A 17,710-nucleotide genomic window follows, 5' to 3' on the forward strand; every position below is an offset into this window, starting at 1 on the left:
TTGAGCCACGGAAGCTCAGAAATTAAATTGTTGTCAGGTATTGTGGAAAAACTTTGGCTTTCTACGTTACATTTGAGACCCCACAACACCTCTCCCGGGTGGGCTCGAACCACCAACCTTTCGATTAACAGCTGAACGCGCTAACCATTGTGCCACGGAAGCCCAAAAATTAAATGCTCGTCAGGTATTGTGTAAAAACCTTGACTTTTTACGTCACATCTGAGACCTCACAACACCGCTCCCGGATGGGCTCGAACCACCAACCTATTGGTTAACAGCCGAACGCGCTAACCATTGCGCCACGGAAGCCCAAAAGTTAAATGCACGTTAGGTATTGTGTAAAAACCTTGACTTTTTACGTCACATCTGAGACCTCACAACACCGCTCCCGGATGGGGTCGAACCACCAACCTATTGGTTAACAGCCGAACGCGCTAACCATTGAGCCACGGAAGCTCAGAAATTAAATGGTTGTCAGGTGTTGTGGAAAAACTTTGGCTTTCTACGTTACATTTGAGACCCCACAACACCTCTCCCGCGTGGGCTCGAACCACTAACCTTTCGATTAACAGCTGAACGCGCTAACCATTGCGCCACGGAATCCCAAAAATTAAATGCTCGTCAGGTATTGTGTAAAAACCTTGACTTTTTACGTCACATCTGAGACCTCACAATACCGCTCCCGGATGGGCTCGAACCACCAACCTATTGATTAACAGCCGAACGCGCTAACCATTGCGCCACGGAAGCCCAAAAGTTAAATACTCGTCAGGTATTGTGTAAAAACCTTGACTTCTTACGTCACATCTGAGACCTCACAACACCGCTCCCGGATGGGCTCGAACCACCAACCTATTGGTTAACAGCCGAACGCGCTAACCATTGCGCCACGGAAGCCCAAAAGTTAAATGCTCGTCAGGTATTGTGCAAAAACCTTGACTTTTTACGTCACATCTGAGACCTCACAACACCGCTCCCGGATGGGCTCGAACCACCAACCTATTGGTTAACAGCCGAACGCGCTAACCATTGCGCCACGGAAGCCCAAAAGTTTAATGCTCGTTAGGTATTGTGTAAAAACCTTGACTTTTTACGTCACATCTGAGACCTCACAACACCGCTCCCGGATGGGCTCGAACCACCAACCTATTGGTTAACAGCCGAACGCGCTAACCAATGAGCCACGGAAGCTCAGAAATTAAATGGTTGTCAGGTGTTGTGGAAAAACTTTGGCTTTCTACGTTACATTTGAGACCCCACAACACCTCTCCCGCGTGGGCTCGAACCACTAACCTTTCGATTAACAGCTGAACGCGCTAACCATTGCGCCACGGAATCCCAAAAATTAAATGCTCGTCAGGTATTGTGTAAAAACCTTGACTTTTTACGTCACATCTGAGACCTCACAATACCGCTCCCGGATGGGCTCGAACCACCAACCTATTGATTAACAGCCGAACGCGCTAACCATTGCGCCACGGAAGCCCAAAAGTTAAATACTCGTCAGGTATTGTGTAAAAACCTTGACTTCTTACGTCACATCTGAGACCTCACAACACCGCTCCCGGATGGGCTCGAACCACCAACCTATTGGTTAACAGCCGAACGCGCTAACCATTGCGCCACGGAAGCCCAAAAGTTAAATGCTCGTCAGGTATTGTGTAAAAACCTTGACTTTTTACGTCACATCTGAGACCTCACAACACCGCTCCCGGATGGGCTCGAACCACCAACCTATTGGTTAACAGCCGAACGCGCTAACCATTGCGACACGGAAGCCCAAAAGTTAAATGCTCGTCAGGTATTATGTAAAAACCTTGACTTTTTACGTCACATCTGAGACCTCACAACACCGCTCCCGGATGGGGTCGAACCACCAACCTATTGGTTAACAGCCGAACGCGCTAACCATTGAGCCACGGAAGCTCAGAAATTAAATTGTTGTCAGGTATTGTGGAAAAACTTTGGCTTTCTACGTTACATTTGAGACCCCACAACACCTCTCCCGGGTGGGCTCGAACCACCAACCTTTCGATTAACAGCTGAACGCGCTAACCATTGTGCCACGGAAGCCCAAAAATTAAATGCTCGTCAGGTATTGTGTAAAAACCTTGACTTTTTACGTCACATCTGAGACCTCACAACACCGCTCCCGGATGGGCTCGAACCACCAACCTATTGGTGAACAGCCGAACGCGCTAACCATTGCGCCACGGAAGCCCAAAAGTTAAATGCACGTTAGGTATTGTGTAAAAACCTTGACTTTTTACGTCACATCTGAGACCTCACAACACCGCTCCCGGATGGGGTCGAACCACCAACCTATTGGTTAACAGCCGAACGCGCTAACCATTGAGCCACGGAAGCTCAGAAATTAAATGGTTGTCAGGTGTTGTGGAAAAACTTTGGCTTTCTACGTTACATTTGAGACCCCACAACACCTCTCCCGCGTGGGCTCGAACCACTAACCTTTCGATTAACAGCTGAACGCGCTAACCATTGCGCCACGGAATCCCAAAAATTAAATGCTCGTCAGGTATTGTGTAAAAACCTTGACTTTTTACGTCACATCTGAGACCTCACAATACCGCTCCCGGATGGGCTCGAACCACCAACCTATTGATTAACAGCCGAACGCGCTAACCATAGCGCCACGGAAGCTTAAAAGTTAAATACTCGTCAGGTATTGTGTAAAAACCTTGACTTCTTACGTCACATCTGAGACCTCACAACACCGCTCCCGGATGGGCTCGAACCACCAACCTATTGGTTAACAGCCGAACGCGCTAACCATTGCGCCACGGAAGCCCAAAAGTTAAATGCTCGTCAGGTATTGTGCAAAAACCTTGACTTTTTACGTCACATCTGAGACCTCACAACACCGCTCCCGGATGGGCTCGAACCACCAACCTATTGGTTAACAGCCGAACGCGCTAACCATTGCGCCACGGAAGCCCAAAAGTTTAATGCTCGTTAGGTATTGTGTAAAAACCTTGACTTTTTACGTCACATCTGAGGCCTCACAACACCGCTCCCGGATGGGCTCGAACCACCAACCTATTGGTTAACAGCCGAACGCGCTAACCATTGCGACACGGAAGCCCAAAAGTTAAATGCTCGTCAGGTATTATGTAAAAACCTTGACTTTTTACGTCACATCTGAGACCTCACAACACCGCTCCCGGATGGGGTCGAACCACCAACCTATTGGTTAACAGCCGAACGCGCTAACCATTGAGCCACGGAAGCTCAGAAATTAAATTGTTGTCAGGTATTGTGGAAAAACTTTGGCTTTCTACGTTACATTTGAGACCCCACAACACCTCTCCCGGGTGGGCTCGAACCACCAACCTTTCGATTAACAGCTGAACGCGCTAACCATTGTGACACGGAAGCCCAAAAGTTAAATGCTCGTTAGGTATTGTGTAAAAACCTTGACTTTTTACGTCACATCTGAGACCTCACAACACCGCTCCCGGATGGGCTCGAACCACCAACCTATTGGTTAACAGCCGAACGCGCTAACCATTGCGCCACCAAGCCCAAAAGTTAAATGCTCGTTAGGTATTGTGTAAAAACCTTGACTTTTTACGTCACATCTGAGACCTCACAACACCGCTCCCGGATGGGGTCGAACCACCAACCTATTGGTTAACAGCCGAACGCGCTAACCATTGAGCCACGGAAGCTCAGAAATTAAATTGTTGTCAGGTATGGTGGAAAAACTTTGGCTTTCTACGTTACATTTGAGACCCCACAACACCTCTCCCGGGTGGGCTCGAACCACCAACCTTTCGATTAACAGCTGAACGCGCTAACCATTGTGCCACGGAAGCCCAAAAATTAAATGCTCGTCAGGTATTGTGTAAAAACCTTGACTTTTTACGTCACATCTGAGACCTCACAACACCGCTCCCGGATGGGCTCGAACCACCAACCTATTGGTTAACAGCCGAACGCGCTAACCATTGCGCCACGGAAGCCCAAAAATTAAATGGTCGTCAGGTATTGTGGAAAAACTTTGGCTTTCTACGTTACATTTGAGATCACACAACACCGCTCCCGGGTGGGCTCGAACCACCAACCTATTGGTTAACAGCTGAACGCGCTAACCATTGAGCCACGGAAGCTCAGAAATTAAACGGTTGTCAGGTATTGTGGAAAAACTTTGGCTTTCTACGTTACATTTGAGACCCCACAACACCTCTCCCGGGTGGGCTCGAACCACCAACCTTTCGATTAACAGCTGAACGCGCTAACCATTGCGCCACGGAAGCCCAAAAATTAGATGCTCGTCAGATATTGTGTAAAAACCTTGACTTTTTACGTCATATCTGAGACCTCACAACACCGCTCCCGGATGGGCTCGAACCACCAACCTATTGGTTAACAGCCGAACGCGCTAACCATTGCGCCACGGAAGCCCAAAAGTTAAATGCTCGTCAGGTATTGTGTAAAAACCTTGACTTTTTACGTCACATCTGAGACCTCACAACACCGCTCCCGGATGGGCTCGAACCACCAACCTATTGGTTAACAGCCGAACGCGCTAACCATTGCGCCACGGAAGCCCAAAAGTTTAATGCTCGTTAGGTATTGTGTAAAAACCTTGACTTTTTACGTCACATCTGAGGCCTCACAACACCGCTCCCGGATGGGCTCGAACCACCAACCTATTGGTTAACAGCCGAACGCGCTAACCATTGCGACACGGAAGCCCAAAAGTTAAATGCTCGTCAGGTATTATGTAAAAACCTTGACTTTTTACGTCACATCTGAGACCTCACAACACCGCTCCCGGATGGGGTCGAACCACCAACCTATTGGTTAACAGCCGAACGCGTTAACCATTGAGCCACGGAAGCTCAGAAATTAAATTGTTGTCAGGTATTGTGGAAAAACTTTGGCTTTCTACGTTACATTTGAGACCCCACAACACCTCTCCCGGGTGGGCTCGAACCACCAACCTTTCGATTAACAGCTGAACGCGCTAACCATTGTGCCACGGAAGCCCAAAAATTAAATGCTCGTCAGGTATTGTGTAAAAACCTTGACTTTTTACGTCACATCTGAGACCTCACAACACCGCTCCCGGATGGGCTCGAACCACCAACCTATTGGTTAACAGCCGAACGCGCTAACCATTGCGCCACGGAAGCCCAAAAATTAAATGGTCGTCAGGTATTGTGGAAAAACTTTGGCTTTCTACGTTACATTTGAGATCACACAACACCGCTCCCGGGTGGGCTCGAACCACCAACCTATTGGTTAACAGCTGAACGCGCTAACCATTGAGCCACGGAAGCTCAGAAATTAAACGGTTGTCAGGTATTGTGGAAAAACTTTGGCTTTCTACGTTACATTTGAGACCCCACAACACCTCTCCCGGGTGGGCTCGAACCACCAACCTTTCGATTAACAGCTGAACGCGCTAACCATTGCGCCACGGAAGCCCAAAAATTAGATGCTCGTCAGATATTGTGTAAAAACCTTGACTTTTTACGTCATATCTGAGACCTCACAACACCGCTCCCGGATGGGCTCGAACCACCAACCTATTGGTTAACAGCCGAACGCGCTAACCATTGCGCCACGGAAGCCCAAAAGTTAAATGCTCGTCAGGTATTGTGTAAAAACCTTGACTTTTTACGTCACATCTGAGACCTCACAACACCGCTCCCGGATGGGCTCGAACCACCAACCTATTGGTTAACAGCCGAACGCGCTAACCATTGCGCCACGGAAGCCCAAAAGTTTAATGCTCGTTAGGTATTGTGTAAAAACCTTGACTTTTTACGTCACATCTGAGGCCTCACAACACCGCTCCCGGATGGGCTCGAACCACCAACCTATTGGTTAACAGCCGAACGCGCTAACCATTGCGACACGGAAGCCCAAAAGTTAAATGCTCGTCAGGTATTATGTAAAAACCTTGACTTTTTACGTCACATCTGAGACCTCACAACACCGCTCCCGGATGGGGTCGAACCACCAACCTATTGGTTAACAGCCGAACGCGCTAACCATTGAGCCACGGAAGCTCAGAAATTAAATTGTTGTCAGGTATTGTGGAAAAACTTTGGCTTTCTACGTTACATTTGAGACCCCACAACACCTCTCCCGGGTGGGCTCGAACCACCAACCTTTCCATTAACAGCTGAACGCGCTAACCATTGTGCCACGGAAGCCCAAAAGTTAAATGCTCGTTAGGTATTGTGTAAAAACCTTGACTTTTTACGTCACATCTGAGACCTCACAACACCGCTCCCGGATGGGCTCGAACCACCAACCTATTGGTTAACAGCCGAACGCGCTAACCATTGCGACACGGAAGCCCAAAAGTTAAATGCTCGTCAGGTATTATGTAAAAACCTTGACTTTTTACGTCACATCTGAGACCTCACAACACCGCTCCCGGATGGGGTCGAACCACCAACCTATTGGTTAACAGCCGAACGCGCTAACCATTGAGCCACGGAAGCTCAGAAATTAAATTGTTGTCAGGTATTGTGGAAAAACTTTGGCTTTCTACGTTACATTTGAGACCCCACAACACCTCTCCCGGGTGGGCTCGAACCACCAACCTTTCGATTAACAGCTGAACGCGCTAACCATTGTGCCACGGAAGCCCAAAAATTAAATGCTCGTCAGGTATTGTGTAAAAACCTTGACTTTTTACGTCACATCTGAGACCTCACAACACCGCTCCCGGATGGGCTCGAACCACCAACCTATTGGTTAACAGCCGAACGCGCTAACCATTGCGCCACGGAAGCCCAAAAGTTAAATGCTCGTTAGGTATTGTGTAAAAACCTTGACTTTTTACGTCACATCTGAGTCCTCACAACACCGCTCCCGGATGGGGTCGAACCACCAACCTATTGGTTAACAGCCGAACGCGCTAACCATTGAGCCACGGAAGCTCAGAAATTAAATTGTTGTCGGGTATTGTGGAAAAACTTTGGCTTTCTACGTTACATTTGAGACCCCACAACACCTCTCCCGGGTGGGCTCGAACCACCAACCTTTCGATTAACAGCTGAACGCGCTAACCATTGTGCCACGGAAGCCCAAAAATTAAATGCTCGTCAGGTATTGTGTAAAAACCTTGACTTTTTACGTCACATCTGAGACCTCACAACACCGCTCCCGGATGGGCTCGAACCACCAACCTATTGGTTAACAGCCGAACGCGCTAACCATTGCGCCACGGAAGCCCAAAAATTAAATGGTCGTCAGGTATTGTGGAAAAACTTTGGCTTTCTACGTTACATTTGAGATCACACAACACCGCTCCCGGGTGGGCTCGAACCACCAACCTATTGGTTAACAGCTGAACGCGCTAACCATTGAGCCACGGAAGCTCAGAAATTAAACGGTTGTCAGGTATTGTGGAAAAACTTTGGCTTTCTACGTTACATTTGAGACCCCACAACACCTCTCCCGGGTGGGCTCGAACCACCAACCTTTCGATTAACAGCTGAACGCGCTAACCATTGCGCCGCGGAAGCCCAAAAATTAGATGCTCGTCAGATATTGTGTAAAAACCTTGACTTTTTACGTCACATCTGAGACCTCACAACACCGCTCCCGGATGGGCTCGAACCACCAACCTATTGGTTAACAGCCGAACGCGCTAACCATTGAGCCACGGAAGCTCAGAAATTAAATTGTTGTCAGGTATTGTGGAAAAACTTTGGCTTTCTACGTTACATTTGAGACCCCACAACACCTCTCCCGGGTGGGCTCGAACCACCAACCTTTCCATTAACAGCTGAACGCGCTAACCATTGTGCCACGGAAGCCCAAAAGTTAAATGCTCGTTAGGTATTGTGTAAAAACCTTGACTTTTTACGTCACATCTGAGACCTCACAACACCGCTCCCGGATGGGCTCGAACCACCAACCTATTGGTTAACAGCCGAACGCGCTAACCATTGCGACACGGAAGCCCAAAAGTTAAATGCTCGTCAGGTATTATGTAAAAACCTTGACTTTTTACGTCACATCTGAGACCTCACAACACCGCTCCCGGATGGGGTCGAACCACCAACCTATTGGTTAACAGCCGAACGCGCTAACCATTGAGCCACGGAAGCTCAGAAATTAAATTGTTGTCAGGTATTGTGGAAAAACTTTGGCTTTCTACGTTACATTTGAGACCCCACAACACCTCTCCCGGGTGGGCTCGAACCACCAACCTTTCGATTAACAGCTGAACGCGCTAACCATTGTGCCACGGAAGCCCAAAAATTAAATGCTCGTCAGGTATTGTGTAAAAACCTTGACTTTTTACGTCACATCTGAGACCTCACAACACCGCTCCCGGATGGGCTCGAACCACCAACCTATTGGTTAACAGCCGAACGCGCTAACCATTGCGCCACGAAAGCCCAAAAGTTAAATGCTCGTTAGGTATTGTGTAAAAACCTTGACTTTTTACGTCACATCTGAGTCCTCACAACACCGCTCCCGGATGGGGTCGAACCACCAACCTATTGGTTAACAGCCGAACGCGCTAACCATTGAGCCACGGAAGCTCAGAAATTAAATTGTTGTCGGGTATTGTGGAAAAACTTTGGCTTTCTACGTTACATTTGAGACCCCACAACACCTCTCCCGGGTGGGCTCGAACCACCAACCTTTCGATTAACAGCTGAACGCGCTAACCATTGTGCCACGGAAGCCCAAAAATTAAATGCTCGTCAGGTATTGTGTAAAAACCTTGACTTTTTACGTCACATCTGAGACCTCACAACACCGCTCCCGGATGGGCTCGAACCACCAACCTATTGGTTAACAGCCGAACGCGCTAACCATTGCGCCACGGAAGCCCAAAAATTAAATGGTCGTCAGGTATTGTGGAAAAACTTTGGCTTTCTACGTTACATTTGAGATCACACAACACCGCTCCCGGGTGGGCTCGAACCACCAACCTATTGGTTAACAGCTGAACGCGCTAACCATTGAGCCACGGAAGCTCAGAAATTAAACGGTTGTCAGGTATTGTGGAAAAACTTTGGCTTTCTACGTTACATTTGAGACCCCACAACACCTCTCCCGGGTGGGCTCGAACCACCAACCTTTCGATTAACAGCTGAACGCGCTAACCATTGCGCCGCGGAAGCCCAAAAATTAGATGCTCGTCAGATATTGTGTAAAAACCTTGACTTTTTACGTCACATCTGAGACCTCACAACACCGCTCCCGGATGGGCTCGAACCACCAACCTATTGGTTAACAGCCGAACGCGCAAACCATTGCGCCACGGAAGCCCAAAAGTTAAATGCTCGTCAGGTATTGTGTAAAAACCTTGACTTTTTACGTCACATCTGAGACCTCACAACACCGCTCCCGGATGGGCTCGAACCACCAACCTATTGGTTACCAGCCGAACGCGCTAACCATTGCGCCACGGAAGCCCAAAAGTTAAATGCTTGTTAGGTATTGTGTAAAAACCTTGACTTTTTACGTCACATCCGAGACCTCACAACACCGCTCCCGGATGGGCTCGAACCACCAACCTATTGGTTAACAGCCGAACGCGCTAACCATTGCGCCACGGAAGCCCAAAAATTAAATGGTCGTCATTTATTGTGCAAAAACTTTGGCTTTCTACGTTACATTTCAGATCCCACAACACCGCTCCCGGGTGGGCTCGAACCACCAACCTATTGGTTAACAGCCGAAAGCGCTAACCATTGAGCCACGGAAGCTCAAGAATAAAATGGTCGTCAGGTATTGTGGAAAAACTTTGGCTTTCTACGTTACATTTGAGATCACACAACACCGCTCCCGGGTGGGCTCGAACCACCAACCTATTGGTTAACAGCTGAACGCGCTAACCATTGAGCCACGGAAGCTCAGAAATTAAACGGTTGTCAGGTATTGTGGAAAAACTTTGGCTTTCTACGTTACATTTGAGACCCCACAACACCTCTCCCGGGTGGGCTCGAACCACCAACCTTTCGATTAACAGCTGAACGCGCTAACCATTGTGCCACGGAAGCCCAAAAGTTAAATGCTCGTTAGGTATTGTGTAAAAACCTTGACTTTTTAAGTCACATCTGAGACCTCACAACACCGCTCCCGGATGGGCTCGAACCACCAACCTATTGGTTAACAGCCGAACGCGCTAACCATTGCGACACGGAAGCCCAAAATTAAATGCTCGTCAGGTATTATGTAAAAACCTTGACTTTTTACGTCACATCTGAGACCCCACAACACCGCTCCCGGATGGGGTCGAACCACCAACCTATTGGTTAACAGCCGAACGCGCTAACCATTGAGCCACGGAAGCTCAGAAATTAAATTGTTGTCAGGTATTGTGGAAAAACCTTGGCTTTCTACGTTACATTTGAGACCCCACAACACCTCTCCCGGGTGGGCTCGAACCACCAACCTTTCGATTAACAGCTGAACGCGCTAACCATTGTGCCACGGAAGCCCAAAAATTAAATGCTCGTCAGGTATTGTGTAAAAACCTTGACTTTTTACGTCACATCTGAGACCTCACAACACCGCTCCCGGATGGGCTCGAACCACCAACCTATTGGTTAACAGCCGAACGCGCTAACCATTGCGCCACGGAAGCCCAAAAGTTAAATGCTCGTTAGGTATTGTGTAAAAACCTTGACTTTTTACGTCACATCTGAGACCTCACAACACCGCTCCCGGATGGGGTCGAACCAGCAACCTATTGGTTAACAGCCGAACGCGCTAACCATTGAGCCACGGAAGCTCAGAAATTAAATTGTTGTCAGGTATTGTGGAAAAACTTTGGCTTTCTACGTTACATTTGAGACCCCACAACACCTCTCCCGGGTGGGCTCGAACCACCAACCTTTCGATTAACAGCTGAACGCGCTAACCATTGTGCCACGGAAGCCCAAAAATTAAATGCTCGTCAGGTATTGTGTAAAAACCTTGACTTTTTACGTCACATCTGAGACCTCACAACACCGCTCCCGGATGGGCTCGAACCACCAACCTATTGGTTAACAGCCGAACGCGCTAACCATTGCGCCACGGAAGCCCAAAAATTAAATGGTCGTCAGGTATTGTGGAAAAACTTTGGCTTTCTACGTTACATTTGAGATCACACAACACCGCTCCCGGGTGGGCTCGAACCACCAACCTATTGGTTAACAGCTGAACGCGCTAACCATTGAGCCACGGAAGCTCAGAAATTAAACGGTTGTCAGGTATTGTGGAAAAACTTTGGCTTTCTACGTTACATTTGAGACCCCACAACACCTCTCCCGGGTGGGCTCGAACCACCAACCTTTCGATTAACAGCTGAACGCGCTAACCATTGTGCCACGGAAGCCCAAAAGTTAAATGCTCGTTAGGTATTGTGTAAAAACCTTGACTTTTTACGTCACATCTGAGACCTCACAACACCGCTCCCGGATGGGCTCGAACCACCAACCTATTGGTTAACAGCCGAACGCGCTAACCATTGCGACACGGAAGCCCAAAAGTTAAATGCTCGTCAGGTATTATGTAAAAACCTTGACTTTTTACGTCACATCTGAGACCTCACAACACCGCTTCCGGATGGGGTCGAACCACCAACCTATTGGTTAACAGCCGAACGCGCTAACCATTGAGCCACGGAAGCTCAGAAATTAAATTGTTGTCAGGTATTGTGGAAAAACCTTGGCTTTCTACGTTACATTTGAGACCCCACAACACCTCTCCCGGGTGGGCTCGAACCACCAACCTTTCGATTAACAGCTGAACGCGCTAACCATTGTGCCACGGAAGCCCAAAAATTAAATGCTCGTCAGGTATTGTGTAAAAACCTTGACTTTTTACGTCACATCTGAGACCTCACAACACCGCTCCCGGATGGGCTCGAACCACCAACCTATTGGTTAACAGCCGAACGCGCTAACCATTGCGCCACGGAAGCCCAAAAGTTAAATGCTCGTTAGGTATTGTGTAAAAACCTTGACTTTTTACGTCACATCTGAGACCTCACAACACCGCTCCCGGATGGGGTCGAACCACCAACCTATTGGTTAACAGCCGAACGCGCTAACCATTGAGCCACGGAAGCTCAGAAATTAAATTGTTGTCAGGTATTGTGGAAAAACTTTGGCTTTCTACGTTACATTTGAGACCCCACAACACCTCTCCCGGGTGGGCTCGAACCACCAACCTTTCGATTAACAGCTGAACGCGCTAACCATTGTGCCACGGAAGCCCAAAAATTAAATGCTCGTCAGGTATTGTGTAAAAACCTTGACTTTTTACGTCACATCTGAGACCTCACAACACCGCTCCCGGATGGGCTCGAACCACCAACCTATTGGTTAACAGCCGAACGCGCTAACCATTGCGCCACGGAAGCCCAAAAATTAAATGGTCGTCAGGTATTGTGGAAAAACTTTGGCTTTCTACGTTACATTTGAGATCACACAACACCGCTCCCGGGTGGGCTCGAACCACCAACCTATTGGTTAACAGCTGAACGCGCTAACCATTGAGCCACGGAAGCTCAGAAATTAAACGGTTGTCAGGTATTGTGGAAAAACTTTGGCTTTCTACGTTACATTTGAGACCCCACAACACCTCTCCCGGGTGGGCTCGAACCACCAACCTTTCGATTAACAGCTGAACGCGCTAACCATTGTGCCACGGAAGCCCAAAAATTAAATGCTCGTCAGGTATTGTGTAAAAACCTTGACTTTTTACGTCACATCTGAGACCTCACAACACCGCTCCCGGATGGGCTCGAACCACCAACCTATTGGTTAACAGCCGAACGCGCTAACCATTGCGCCAAGGAAGCCCAAAAATTAAATGGTCGTCAGGTATTGTGGAAAAACTTTGGCTTTCTACGTTACATTTGAGATCACACAACACCGCTCCCGGGTGGGCTCGAACCACCAACCTATTGGTTAACAGCTGAACGCGCTAACCATTGAGCCACGGAAGCTCAGAAATTAAACGGTTGTCAGGTATTGTGGAAAAACTTTGGCTTTCTACGTTACATTTGAGACCCCACAACACCTCTCCCGGGTGGGCTCGAACCACCAACCTTTCGATTAACAGCTGAACGCGCTAACCATTGTGCCACGGAAGCCCAAAAGTTAAATGCTCGTTAGGTATTGTGTAAAAACCTTGACTTTTTACGTCACATCTGAGACCTCACAACACCGCTCCCGGATGGGCTCGAACCACCAACCTATTGGTTAACAGCCGAACGCGCTAACCATTGCGACACGGAAGCCCAAAAGTTAAATGCTCGTCAGGTATTATGTAAAAACCTTGACTTTTTACGTCACATCTGAGACCTCACAACACCGCTTCCGGATGGGGTCGAACCACCAACCTATTGGTTAACAGCCGAACGCGCTAACCATTGAGCCACGGAAGCTCAGAAATTAAATTGTTGTCAGGTATTGTGGAAAAACCTTGGCTTTCTACGTTACATTTGAGACCCCACAACACCTCTCCCGGGTGGGCTCGAACCACCAACCTTTCGATTAACAGCTGAACGCGCTAACCATTGTGCCACGGAAGCCCAAAAATTAAATGCTCGTCAGGTATTGTGTAAAAACCTTGACTTTTTACGTCACATCTGAGACCTCACAACACCGCTCCCGGATGGGCTCGAACCACCAACCTATTGGTTAACAGCCGAACGCGCTAACCATTGCGCCACGGAAGCCCAAAAGTTAAATGCTCGTTAGGTATTGTGTAAAAACCTTGACTTTTTACGTCACATCTGAGACCTCACAACACCGCTCCCGGATGGGGTCGAACCACCAACCTATTGGTTAACAGCCGAACGCGCTAACCATTGAACCACGGAAGCTCAGAAATTAAATTGTTGTCAGGTATTGTGGAAAAACTTTGGCTTTCTACGTTACATTTGAGACCCCACAACACCTCTCCCGGGTGGGCTCGAACCACCAACCTTTCGATTAACAGCTGAACGCGCTAACCATTGTGCCACGGAAGCCCAAAAATTAAATGCTCGTCAGGTATTGTGTAAAAACCTTGACTTTTTACGTCACATCTGAGACCTCACAACACCGCTCCCGGATGGGCTCGAACCACCAACCTATTGGTTAACAGCCGAACGCGCTAACCATTGCGCCACGGAAGCCCAAAAATTAAATGGTCGTCAGGTATTGTGGAAAAACTTTGGCTTTCTACGTTACATTTGAGATCACACAACACCGCTCCCGGGTGGGCTCGAACCACCAACCTATTGGTTAACAGCTGAACGCGCTAACCATTGAGCCACGGAAGCTCAGAAATTAAACGGTTGTCAGGTATTGTGGAAAAACTTTGGCTTTCTACGTTACATTTGAGACCCCACAACACCTCTCCCTGGTGGGCTCGAACCACCAACCTTTCGATTAACAGCTGAACGCGCTAACCATTGCGCCACGGAAGCCCAAAAATTAGATGCTCGTCAGATATTGTGTAAAAACCTTGACTTTTTACGTCACATCTGAGACCTCACAACACCGCTCCCGGATGGGCTCGAACCACCAACCTATTGGTTAACAGCCGAAAGCGCTAACCATTGCGCCACGGAAGCCCAAAAGTTAAATGCTTGTTAGGTATTGTGTAAAAACCTTGACTTTTTACGTCACATCCGAGACCTCACAACACCGCTCCCGGATGGGCTCGAACCACCAACCTATTGGTTAACAGCCGAACGCGCTAACCATTGCGCCACGGAAGCCCAAAAGTTAAATGCTCGTCAGGTATTATGTAAAAACCTTGACTTTTTACGTCACATCTGAGACCTCACAACACCGCTCCCGGATGGGCTCGAACCACCAACCTATTGGTTAACAGCCGAACGCGCTAACCATTGCGCCACGGAAGCCCAAAAATTAAATGGTCGTCATTTATTGTGCAAAAACTTTGGCTTTCTACGTTACATTTCAGATCCCACAACACCGCTCCCGGGTGGGCTCGAACCACCAACCTTTCGGTTAACAGCCGAACGCGCTAACCATTCGCCACGGACGCCCAAAAATTAAATGGTCGTCAGGTATTGTGGAAAAACTTTGGCTATTTACGTTACATTTGAGATCCAAAAACACCGCTCCCGGGTGGGCACGAACCACCAACCTATTGGTTAACAGCCGAACGCGCTAACCATTGAGCCAAGGAAGATCAGAAATTAAATGGTTGTCACGTATTGTGGAAAAGTTTTGACTTTTAACGCAACATCTGAGACCCCACAACACCTCTTCCGGCTGGGCTCGAACCACCAACCTTTCGATTAACAGCTGAACGCGCTAACCATTGCGCCACGGAAGCCCAAAAACTAAATGCTCGTCAGGTATTGTGGAAAAACTCTGACATTTTACGTTACATCTGAGACGACACAACACCGCTCCCGGGAGGGCTCGAACCACCAACCTTTCGGTTAACAGCTGAACGCGCTGACCATTGCGCCACTGAAGCCCAAAAATTAAATTTTCGTCAGGTATTGAGGTAAAACTTTGACTTTTTACTTCACTTCCGAGACCTCACAACACCGCTCCCGGATGGGCTCGAACCACCAACCTTTCGATTAACAGCCGAACGCGCTAACCATTGAGCCACGGAAGCTCAGAAATTAAATGGTTGTCACGTATTGTGGAAAAGTTTTGACTTTTTACGCTACATCTGAGACCCCACAACACCTCTTCCGGGTGGGCTCGAACCACCAACCTTTCGATTAACAGCTGAACGCGCTAACCATTGCGCCACGGAAGCCCAAAAATTAAATGCTCGTCAGGTATTGTGGAAAAACTCTGACATTTTACGTAACATCTGAGACGTCACAACACCGCTCCCGGATGGGCTCGAACCACCAACCTTTCGGTTAACAGCCGAACGCGCTAGCCATTGCGCCACGGACGCCCAAAAATTAAATGGTTGTCAGGTATTGTTGAAAAGCTACGACTTTTCTCGCTACATCTGAGACCCCACAAATCCTCTCTCGTTTGGGCTCGAACCACCAACCTTTTCGGTTAACAGCTGATTGCACTAACCATTGCGCCACAGAAGCCCAAAAATTAAATGGTCGTCAGGTATTGTAGAAAAACTTTGGCTATTTACGTTTTATTTGAGATCCAAAAACACCGCTCCCGGGTGGGCTCGAACCACCAAGCTATTGGTTAACAGCCGAACGCGCTAACCATTGAGCCACGAAAGATAAGAAAGTAAATGGTTATCACGTATTATGGAAAAAATTTGACTTTTCACGCTACATCTGAGACCTCACAACACCTCTCCCGGGTGGGCTCGAACCACCAACCTTTCGATTAACAGCTGAACGCGCTAACCATTGCGCCACGGAAGCCCAAAAATTAAATGCTCGTCAGGTATTGTGGAAAAATTCTGACTTTTCACGCTACATCTGAGACCTCACAACACCTCTCCCGGGTGGGCTCGAACCACCAACCTTTCGATTAACAGCTGAACGCGCTAACCATTGCGCCACGGACGCCCAAAAATTAAATTTTCGTCAGGTATTGCGGAAAAACTTTGGCTATTTACGTTACATTTGAGATCCAAAAACAACGCTCCCGGGTGGGCTCGAAACACCAAGCTATTGGTTAACAGCCGAACGCGCTAACCATTGAGCCACGAAAGATAAGAAAATAAATGGTTATCACGTATTATGGAAAAAGTTTGACTTTTCACGCTACATCTGAGACGACACAACACCGCTCCCGGGAGGGCTCGAACCACCAACCTTTCGGTTAACAGCTGAACGCGCTGACCATTGCGCCACTGAAGCCCAAAAATTAAATTTTCGTCAGGTATTGAGGTAAAACTTTGACTTTTTACTTCACATCCGAGACCTCACAACAGCGCTCCCGGATGGGCTCGAACCACCAACCTTTCGATTAACAGCCGAACGCGCTAACCATTGAGCCACGGAAGCTCAGAAATTAAATGGTTGTCACGTATTGTGGAAAAGTTTTGACTTTTTACGCTACATCTGAGACCCCACAACACCTCTTCCGGGTGGGCTCGAACCACCAACCTTTCGATTAACAGCTGAACGCGCTAACCATTGCGCCACGGAAGCCCAAAAATTAAATGCTCGTCAGGTATTTTGGAAAAACTCTGACATTTTACGTTACATCTGAGACGTCACAACACCGCTCCCGGGAGGGCTCGAACCACCAACCTTTCGGTTAACAGCTGAACGCGCTGACCATTGCGCCACTGAAGCCCAAAAATTAAATTTTCGTCAGGTATTGAGGTAAAACTTTGACTTTTTACTTCACATCTGAGGCCTCACAACACCGCTCCCGGATGGGCTCGAACCACCAACCTTTCGGTTAACAGCCGAACGCGCTAACCATTGCGCCACGGACGCCCAAAAAAATGGTCGTCAGGTATTGCGGAAAAACTTTGGCTATTTTTGTTACATTTGAGATCCAAAAACAACGCTCCCGGGTGGGCTCGAAACACCAAGCTATTGGTTAACAGCCGAACGCGCTAACCATTGAGCCACGAAAGATCAGAAAATAAATGGTTATCACGTATTATGGAAAAAATTTGACTTTTCACGCTACATCTGAGACCTCACAACACCTCTCCCGGGTGGGCTCGAACCACCAACCTTTCGATTAACAGCTGAACGCGCTAACCATTGCGCCACGGAAGCCCAAATATTAAATGCTCGTCAGGTATTGTGGAAAAACTCTGACATTTTACGTTACATCTG

At 48.1% G+C, this 17,710-nt stretch overlaps 1 non-coding gene across 1 annotated transcript; it reads right to left on the reverse strand.

Moving 5' to 3' along the window:
• Window positions 1-9,349: 9,349 nt before the first annotated feature.
• TRNAT-GGU (transfer RNA threonine (anticodon GGU)) lies at window positions 9,350-9,422 on the reverse strand. The gene has a single exon. It is a non-coding gene; the product is annotated as a tRNA-Thr (tRNA).
• Between the last annotated feature and the right edge of the window lie 8,288 nt (window positions 9,423-17,710).

The sequence above is a fragment of the Phalangium opilio genome, unplaced genomic scaffold, assembly GCF_054372755.1.
Source record: "Phalangium opilio isolate 3A_F unplaced genomic scaffold, DU_Popi_V2 ptg000101l_1, whole genome shotgun sequence".
Classification (NCBI taxonomy): Eukaryota; Metazoa; Arthropoda; class Arachnida; order Opiliones; family Phalangiidae; genus Phalangium; species Phalangium opilio.